This window comes from Zonotrichia leucophrys, chromosome 4 (assembly GCF_028769735.1).
Source record: "Zonotrichia leucophrys gambelii isolate GWCS_2022_RI chromosome 4, RI_Zleu_2.0, whole genome shotgun sequence".
Lineage (NCBI taxonomy): Eukaryota > Metazoa > Chordata > Aves > Passeriformes > Passerellidae > Zonotrichia > Zonotrichia leucophrys.
Window position 1 is genome coordinate 41,550,291 of NC_088173.1, and position 10,173 is coordinate 41,560,463.

Below are 10,173 nucleotides of genomic sequence, written 5' to 3' on the forward strand. Positions count from 1 at the left end.
ACCTCATTCCTGTTTGATGGGAGACAGATCCACTGCCATAATCAGTGCTCGTATTTATGACCGACATCAGCTTTCAATATATGCTGCTTACTCATCTTCATTTTCCATAAACATTCTGCACTGGAATGTCATTGCCAGTGACTTACTAGCAGCAAAATAACAGCAACACAAAGAACGGCTGTGTTGGACTAGTTATTGATTATTGAAAAATGTGTTATTAAAAATGTCAAGTGTTAATGTCATTCTAGAAAGCCTCAAATTTATCAGAACTCCCTTGTAACTGTTCTTTTGGGTCTAATGTAAATATTCTTGTATTTACCAATATAGGGGTGTGTTGGGAAGTGTTGCTTTTCCCTACTCTGTGCTCCATTTTAAATCAGGATCACACAGATTGATGGCTACAAATGTCATAAGGTGTCATCAACTCACTTTTAAATAACCCCTGAATGTGTGAATTAATGAGATGTAAACTGCACAGAAGTGCAGAGAAACCCACTCTGCCAAATCCCACATTAGTTAAGAGCTGGAAATTGTCATTTATAGAGCACAGACCCCTGCATTAACTGTGAGTTTCCTGTATTCTTCTCTTTCATTGCATCCACCCATTTTGGGACCCTGGCTAGTAGAGCCAGCCACATCCTGCTCTTTCCCACTCTCTCCAGATTCCTGAAGTAGCAGAGAGCAGAAAATGAGATGTATGCCCCTAGAAAGGAGGCCCTGGCTGACAGCACAGACTGCCACATCAGCAACAGGAGAGCTCCCAGGGATGCATGTGGATGCCCAGGAGGTGACCTGGCTTCAGGTAAAAAAACCTGGATGGAAAACTGAATTCAGAGGAAAAACCTTAACTCACTCATACACCCAACTATTTGATAGCCCATATTCGTGTCCTGGACAAAAGCTTGGGGTTTTTTCTACTCCTTTTTGTATCTCTGGTTTCTGCTCCTGTTTGTTACTTTTCTTTCCTATTCTGTGAAGAATTCCAAGATGCCAGCAACAAGAAGCTGCTGTGAGGCTCCCTGGAGCCTCACACTGGGAAACAGTCAGTGAAACAAGGAGTGCCATGGATTTCAGCCTCACTGACTGAGCTCCAGGGCTGAGTACAACATTTACAGTGGGGCTTGTCCTTAGTGTCTCTGCTGGAATAGAGATGTAATAAAAATAATTTAACCATCTCTGTACTTCCACAGTTTAGACAGGATAACGTAGGAAAGATTTCAGACTGTAAATAAGCATAGGAGAGAGATTTAGGATATGAACTTGTTTTAAAGGGGCATGGATCTTGCAGTGTTCCAACTACCCAGCGGGTTGAGACAGATGGAAATCAGAGCCTTGTGCTGAACAACACAACAAAACCAGAGAAGCACAAAAGGAAAGCATCACTGTAACTGTGCCCATGTGTCCCACAGGCAGGAAACAGGGGATACAACCAGAAATGCAGAGGATTTCACGTGCCCCAGACACATCTCTAGAAACCTTGTGTCCACAGCAGACATCACAAACTTGGGTCCTTTTTCTTATGGGTTTGTCCAAGCACCTGTATTAAAGGAGGGCTCACACTTGCTGTGACCTGGTTACTGAACAGAACACTGTAAGCTAAAATGGGACTTTTCCCCCTACAACCTACAATTAGGGAATCTACAAAATAATTTCCTTCACGTCTAACGAGGCTCTGTGATGTGGTTTGGCATGCATTACTGTGTGTGTTAGTCGCAGCCTGGCTGAAGGGAAATGCACCATCAAATTTACTGTAACAGCCATTTTCCTTAAGGTACCTTAGCACAGATGAATTGGCAGACCCCTAATCCCAGGCTGAAAGCCATCTGTGATACAACATTGCCCTCTATGGGAGCCCAAGGTGTAACAGATTAACAACAGAAACACCGCGCTGCTGCTCTCTGGTCCTGTTCATTTTTTTTAGCATAGTATCTACTTTCCTAAAACACTTCTCTTGAACATAAAAGCTTTATGCCACCAGGAGAAATCAACCTACTATCCTCTTACCATGTAATTTATTTCTTTCAAGCCTACCCTTCCAATTGTAACAGATATCTCCATTACTAGTATTTAGCTTTCATGTGATAATTTCAGTTCACAGAAGCCCTGCTCCAAGCGTGTCAGCATTTCTCTCACACAAAGACAATAAATAAACAAAAATTAAACCCAAGTGCACACAAGGCAGTAGCCTCAGCACTGGTATGAACAGGCAAACAACATGTGAAATATTATTTCTAAAGTGCCCCAAACTCTTCAGGGAGCCAAGATGCAACTCCAGAATATCATTACAGATATTTTCAAACGTAACCTGCTGAACATTAGAGCTACAAGTAAAGCAGGAATGAGCATGATAAAGAAGTACAATGGTTAAGTGTCAAGTTCTTATTCACTTGGAGTGCTCTCTGGATTATTCCACCCATATTTTCCTTTGCTTATTTTAATTAAGTCACCTTTGTTTTCTTTCCGTGAGAAAAATATACTTTATAAAGAAAACTCAGTCAAAAGATGGCTGGAGAGCAATGATCACTGGGCCTTGTTCACACTGAACTGTATTGCATATCCAAAACAAAAACCCAACCATTCCTTTTGGCACCATCCTGACATTTTAGGGTTAGTGCTGGAAGTCTGTAAGCAATTCCTACCTCCAGCAAAGGGAATTAATAGCAGTGAGACATTAAAAGCACTTCTTTAGCTTATTAACTCTGTTCTAGCAGATGTTGCAGACAGATTTCACATCTCTAGAGAAGGCTAGTTCAAAGTAGGTATAACATAATGATCTTGATTTCCCTTGTCAGACTAGAGCATTTTCAAGTCTTTAGCCTCCCACTTGCTGAACCCAGGATTTAAAAAACCCTGTGTGGGTTTTTTAAATTTTATTTTGAAGCATAGCCTAGTTACATCAGTCTAAAAAGACCTTAGGGCACACTTCCATTTCCCATTTCAGGATTTCCCACCCTACTGGAGCATGAGCACGAGGCCTCCTCCTACAGCACCAGATAAATAAGAAAAGAAATTATAAAAGGATGACCTAAAAAACTAAAATTTGCTAGCAGGTAAAACAAAACCCTGTACAACAGGATCATTTATTACAGTAATTCCAGAATACCAGTTTGGGAGTGTGTCGGTAATGGATTTTTCACTTTGAGGGTTTTTTGTTTTAAATTATGGGATATAAAAAGCTTTGCTTGTGTGAGCTAACCTAGAAAAGAGTCATCCTTAGAATGCAATGGAAGCTTGATATCTAGATGGCAAGGACAGAAGAGCAAAAAGAGAAAGATAAATGTTCTTTGTAGTTCTTCCTTTGAAACTACCATTCCTCTCCTATTGAGATGCTAAAGCAACACCCCCCACCAAGGTAAGCCACCCAAAAGAGTGCTAGATAGAAATTCAGAATCAATTCTCCATCTATGTCAACATTCTAATTAGAAAAATTGAGCCTTAAAAGCATTGGTGCTGGAAGAAAATGAAAATCATGCACACCCATCCCAAACATTCCTTACAAGTACTGTCTCTAATAATTACAATGGAATTGGAATTCCTACTGAAACAGTTGCTATGGAAAAATAATGTTTTATCTAAACAGCAATGCCACCAGAATTACATGGCAACAGCACACCAGCGTAGAAACCACGTCAGTATTTGATGAGGAAAACACATTGGCACCAGAAGTCGTGGATGGCCATTTGAACTCGATTCAAAAAGAACAGAGAAATATTAAAACCTATTCTCTTCCCTCTGGCTAGAAGGGGTCACAGCTGCTCTCCCCAAGTGGAGGCAAAGGGAGCAAATCCATCCTCCCTCCTCTGCTGCAAGGATGGGTTTTACAGAGCCAGAGCAAACACAGAAGGAGAAGCCAGGGCAGGGTGGGCTTCCTTCATGAGGAAGGAAGCACAAAGGAAGGGATTTCCTCTTCCTCCTTGGATGCTGGTGGCATAAGAACTCTCCTTACTAAACCTGGCCAAGGGAGATCAGGCTGATGCCCCACAGCTACAGACTCTTACTAATGGCTGGGTTTTCATCTCCCACATGTCAATATCAGTACCAGGCACAAACAGCAGACAGAATCATGTGGACAGGCGCTCCCCTGAGCAGAGCTCTGCACAAAACCTCCCCTCCTGAAGGACAATCCACAGCTACTTATTCCTGCCCACACTCTGCCAGGCTCCATTGAAAGTATTGCATTTAGCTTTTAGTGTATAAATAAGTGTTCTGATAAATAATTAATAGTAGCTGCTGGCCGTAAAAGAGGCAGCTGTTTGGAAAGTTAAAACAGTCTGCCATGAAATATGCACCCACCTCCTCTGTGCTGTACTTCCAGGGGCTGTTCCAGCCAGCATCTTGTCCTGCAGCCCGCCAGGCTCACCCTGGCGTCGCTACCCCATGCTGCTCTCCATGCGACCATCATCCAGGATCTGGGCCTGCACGGTGGCATCCAGAGAGTCCTCTTTGGGAACAACCTGACCTTCTGGCTCCACAAGCTCATCTTCATCAACGCCATCTCCTTCCTGTCAGGGAAGAAGCTGACACTCTCCCTGGAGAGGTACATTCTGGTGGACATCGACGACGTCTTTGTGGGGAAGGAGGGAACGTCAACGATGTGAAGGTAAGGCAAGAACTGGGGGATACCATCCCAGACATGGGTGCGTGCTAATGGGGGTTTAAAAGGAGGCAAAGCTTGAAAAAGCTGAGCAGCACTTTTTCCTGGTAAGGGCTGGAAGCACACAAGTGCAGCCAGCAGATACATAAACCACAGCCTGAGATTAAAAGCTATTTTTCCCACATGCATACAGAGATGCACTCCTGGATGTGTATATGCAGGGGCATACACATGTTGCACATATATAATATCGTGCACATATATAATATCTTTTAGAGGCCTGTTCTGTATGATTTCTCTCTTTATTGCTGTCAAGTACTCAGAAGAGCACAAGACAGCTGCCTTTTAAAACCTCACCATCATTGCATTTAAAAAAAACAAAAAGAGCAAAAGGAAAAAAAGAGCCTGAAGAAGTCACAGCCCCAGCATGACTTCTAAGAGTTAGCAGGATAATTTTCATTACCAGACTAGCAGGTAAGCATTTAAAGTTACCAGTTACAGGGTGGAAGCACAGCATACACTTGAGCAAGTGGCATAACCATCTGACAGAGTGAACGGCCCACAGGCTACTCACTGGGGCCTCTTCCACACTTATTTTCCTGATTTGTTGTATCTGGGGATACCATTAAATTTGTTCAGAGTAATTCTCAAAGGTGTGTGCAGCTTGGAAAGAACTGACAGAACTCAACAGCATGACAGTTATTTCTTGCCGTTTTCCACATGTGGGAATCATAGTCAGAGATTAATTGAATCCCTAAACACGCAACATCACATTCTCCAGCGTTTATTCTGGAGGGTTTTTCCTGCAAATACCCAATGCTTTCAGGAACAATAAGCAAGCCTTTTGTTTTTAAAAGCAGATTTCTATTTCATCTCTAAACCCTTATTTGCATTTCTACAATTTCTATATTCATCTGCCTCCTCTCCAGATCATTGGGGTAGCCAAACACCCAGCAAGAGCAGTAGTCTCACATACAACTGAAACAATTTTGTACATCAGAACACTTGGGGTAATCCCATTAGCCACACCAGGTGTATGAATGCTCATCAGAGCTGATTCTGAGCACCAAGCACTTGGGAGTGCCTGGTGCCTTTGGGATCTGAGCACTGTGCACAAGCCCAGCAATCAAGTGCTCTCTCTCTGAAAATACACAGGGAAATGCTCTGAGCAAGGGCTTGTACACAAGAGGAAAATCACTCCAAAGGCACTTGTGAAGCAAGTTTTTCAGCAATAGCTTCCTGCCTTCACCTTTTTGAGAGTGTCTTGCTGACATGATTTGCTGCACTAAGGAAACCTTAATGTTACTGTTCCACAGCAGTTCAAGGGCCCCCACTGCCAGCAGAGCAGTGTCCACACAGGGACACTTGGAGATTCAGGGCTGAGCTCTCACTGGAATCACCTCATTATGCAGGAAAAAACCCAAGTCACCCCCATTACTGTCCAGCAGTCAACAACACTGCCAGGCAAACCTTTCCAGCTGTGCTTGGCACAGCAGCCACGCTTCCGTGCTCATTATAGGAGACACAGCAAAAAACTCCACATCCAGGGGCTGCAGTAAGAGCTGGATGCTGTTAAAAGCATTCAGAATCATATTTATGTGCTGCATGCCTTTATCCATCTGAAAACCAACCTGCCCACACTGCTGAATATCTAGACAATAACAAGGAAAAACATCTGCCTGGGATTCAGACCTTTTACATTTCTTTTACTTCATGCAATGCATGGTGAGCCTTCTTTCGTTCATTATGTTTGAGTCAGGGTACAAAAGGAAGCTTTCATTTTTCCCACATTTCTGCAGTGCCCAATTAGCAGCCCACTTTCCTCACAAAAACACCAGAAGTGCCACAAGTAATCACACCACAAACACCAACCACAGGCAGAAATTTTCTGCAGGCACAGGCTCAGAACCAACCTTCCCCTCAAGCTCTCTTTTGGAGAGCTTTGGGACAATAAAAAGTTTATCTCCCATTTTTAGGTGAATGTTTCACACATAAATCCACCCTGCAACTTGAGCGCTCACAGATACTCTGTCCTCAACATTATGGATTTCATTTCAAACCTGGCAGAGATTTGTTCCTCAGGGTATGTCACAAACACTTGCTACACAACACAAATCAGTCTGTTCCTACAAGACTGGACATTCCTAGCATACATTAACCCACAGAACAGAATCCTGTTAATGAGCACCATAACACTGAAAGCAGAGTGCACTTTGGTTAGCTTACAGAAAAGGGTAATTACAGCCAGTTAGAATCTCCGAAGTCACTGGGGAAGGGGGCAATTAAGAACCAGCAGAGCTGCCTTCACCATGTAAGGCACAGCAGCTTTGCTTGAGAGGCAAAAATAACTACTTAGGAGGCTGATACTTCAGTGATGGCAATCCTTGCCCTGCCTTTGGGAGGAAGGGCTGTGGCTGCTCACAGAGAGCAGAGGTTTAGGGACTCTCTGCTAGGCTCTCCAAAGGTGCCATGCCCACCCAAATCCCTCAGGAATGCTTTAATACCCATCCAGTATCCTGGTAACAATATTGGCATGTAACAGTAATCAAACAAGTCAGCCTGTGCCTGTGTAATAACTTCCTGCAACCCAAATGTTCTTATTCCCTCACAAAGCTAATTCTCAATTAGGTGCCTCAGGGAGATAAATATAGACACACACACACTTTTATAAAGGGTGGCATCAGCTACAGAAACAGAGATAAGAGAACAGGGTTATTATGGGCTCTGTTTACCACAGAAGATCTCCTAGTCCCTGGTGTTGAAGAAGTTGTGCAAGGTCATGTCTGGCTAAGTAATTTACAGGAGCTCAGCAGAGCCACAGAACTCCCAGCTTTGTGGAGTTCTATCTTGAACCTAGCAAGCCTTTGCAAACAAATTTCTCTCTTTCCTGCCTGCCAATATATTATCTCAATGCTTGATTTTCAAAGGCAAAAGAATTCTTCAGTTAATTTGCAGAAGCAGTGAATTTGTGCTCTTGTAAATGATCCTGCTTCCCAGCCACATGAGTCCACTATCACTGGCATCAGTGATTTGGCAAAAAAACTCCTGGAAATATTTTTTTATGCTGTCTCTGGGAGAGCCACACAGAAAAAACACAAAGCTTACACCCTTAAAGTGTGCTTTTAACTGAGCACAAAGAGGTTTGCATTTCCCAAACAAGGAGTAAGAACTTGCTGAAGTATTGCTATTTTTCCTGTTGCCATAGTATGAGCCAGTGCAATACTTACCCAGAAAGAGCTCCATGCAGCCACCAGAGTTTTCCAGCACCTTTCACAAATACACCTCCTACTGTTAACTCAAAAACCCTGCAAGACTACAGTGCAAGCTAAGGCATTTACCCTTCAATAAATAAAATAAACAACAAAAAAACCTGTAGCAGATAGGGCCTGGCGTTCGGAAGATCTCGTGATGTTACGGGAAGACAGGGCCCCTGCCCCCTTAGACAAGAAAATTAACATAGGAATGTAGCCCCCTAAAAACCAGATTCCAGTAACTTTCCACTTGCCCAGGTAACTTTCCATCCCCTACTAACCATAGATGGTAAGGACAGACCCTCACCTGACGTAGAAGCCCCCTAGACTATAAAACCCCACGGGAAGAGAGAATAAAGGCCTTTGATCCTCCACCACATTGGTGTCTGCGTGTTTCTTAGGCCCGAGCGACCCTGGGGAAATGGGTCGCCGTGCTGCTTCCTGAAACCAGGCCGCCTGCCTTGTATCAGAAGGCAACAAAAACCTACTCCAAATGAAACAAAAAGCTTTAGCTTTTTACTTACCCTCCTCTCAGCTCCAGGATTTAGACTGCAACAAACCTTCTTCTGGGTGGAGTCAGGAACCACCTGTTCCCCTGTCTTATCCCACTCTCCCAGCTGGAGCTGCTGAGATAATCAAGGAGAAACTGCCTGTCCCAACACCACCATATCCCAGAGCCCCCTTCCCTAAAAGCTCCATTTCCCCTTTCTGTAACCCCTCTAATTGTCACTACAGGGATGGGAGGATCCTGGGACTTTCTGAACTGCAGTAAAGTGATGGAGCCATGCTTGGGAATGTCATTTCTGTTAGTGCTGACTGCAGGCCTCCCTTCTCCCTGCAGCCTGTCTGCCTTCTCCTGCTGCCTCCTCCTCTGAGCTCCACCTACTTCAGTGGAAATAACAATTTGTCTCTGACATACCCTCACTGCCACAGTCTGCACTTTGTCTTTGACCTTCACCATCATTAAAATGCCTGGAACACTTAAAGCCTGTGATTTCTGGCTCATTTTAGTGTTTTCAAGACAAAAAATCATATTGCAGTTGAATCTTTCCTGGGAATTCCAAATTAAAAAGTACTGGCACAGCAGGGAGCTGAGCTCATCCGCTCCATCTCTCCAGCATATAATCATATCCCTGACTGTTGTGCAAGAACAGCTGCTTTCAGGTGCAACTACTGGAAATGTCTGGGCCACATCACCAGGTATGGCAGAATGGTCAGTCCTGAGATAAAACAGTCACCCTGATCCCCTTTCAATCATAATAAGCCCCTTCCAGTAAAGTAACCATGGCCATGGCAAGCCCAGGGAGAAGCTGAGCACAGGAACCCAGAGCAGACAGCCAGGCGTTAGTCACTGAGGCTGGGTGGCACTTCTGTCACATTCTGAAGCACTTGAGAGTGACACAGTGAAGTAGAATCTGCAGCTCCCATTTTTGGACAGTCTCAAAGTCCTTAAAAATGAATTCAAAAAGCAGCTGAGAGGCATTACATGAAAACTTTAATAATCTTTTTCTCAAAATGGGAGTGCCTGCTCCATTCTGCTTCATCAGAGATGACAGTTAATTCAATATTTTCCTTGTTCAGGTCTCTTGAATCACCCAATTCTTTCTGAAATAATTTGAGTGTTGAAAACTGCTTAAGTGCCTTGTCAAGACACATCAGACAGAGTGTTTCATACTTCTTTTGTTTCAACAGGGCCTGTTCTTTCATTCAGAACTTCAGTAGCAGTGTAGTTTAAAACCACAATTCCCTTGCCACCAGCAGAACCTGTATCCTTCTCCTTGGCAGCCTGATGGATTGACTGTCTATCCAAGGACCCTTCTGAATAGATTTGGGGTTCTCTCATCTGCCAGCTTCCCACTCAAAATTAGGGTGTCTTGACAGTGTTTCATAGAGTCTTGCCACAAAACACATTCTGGTGGCTCAAATTTTCTACCTCTTTAATTTATCAAACAATTATCTCCCTAGCAAGATTTTCCTCAATGTTTAAAAACTCACTTGGTATTCTTCTGTCCCAGGCAACACACTGTTTTTTGATCTGTAGGGTTCAATTTGGTATTGTTTGTACAAGCACCACAGAATTAATCTCAGAAGTTTGAGGGTTTTTCCCCCAAGGAAAAAAGTCTAACATTCCACAAAACAAAAAATTAATTATAAAAAAAAAGTGAGAGAAATCATCCTTCATTCAGGCTATAAGAACTCAAGAGAACTTCATTTTGAAAAGCGTTTTAAAATTTGATGTTTTAAAAAATGTCACAATACATTTTAGAATATAGAAATGGCAGGTCTTCCAGGTCAAATTCAGATTTCTGGTGCCCACATCCTGTGCCA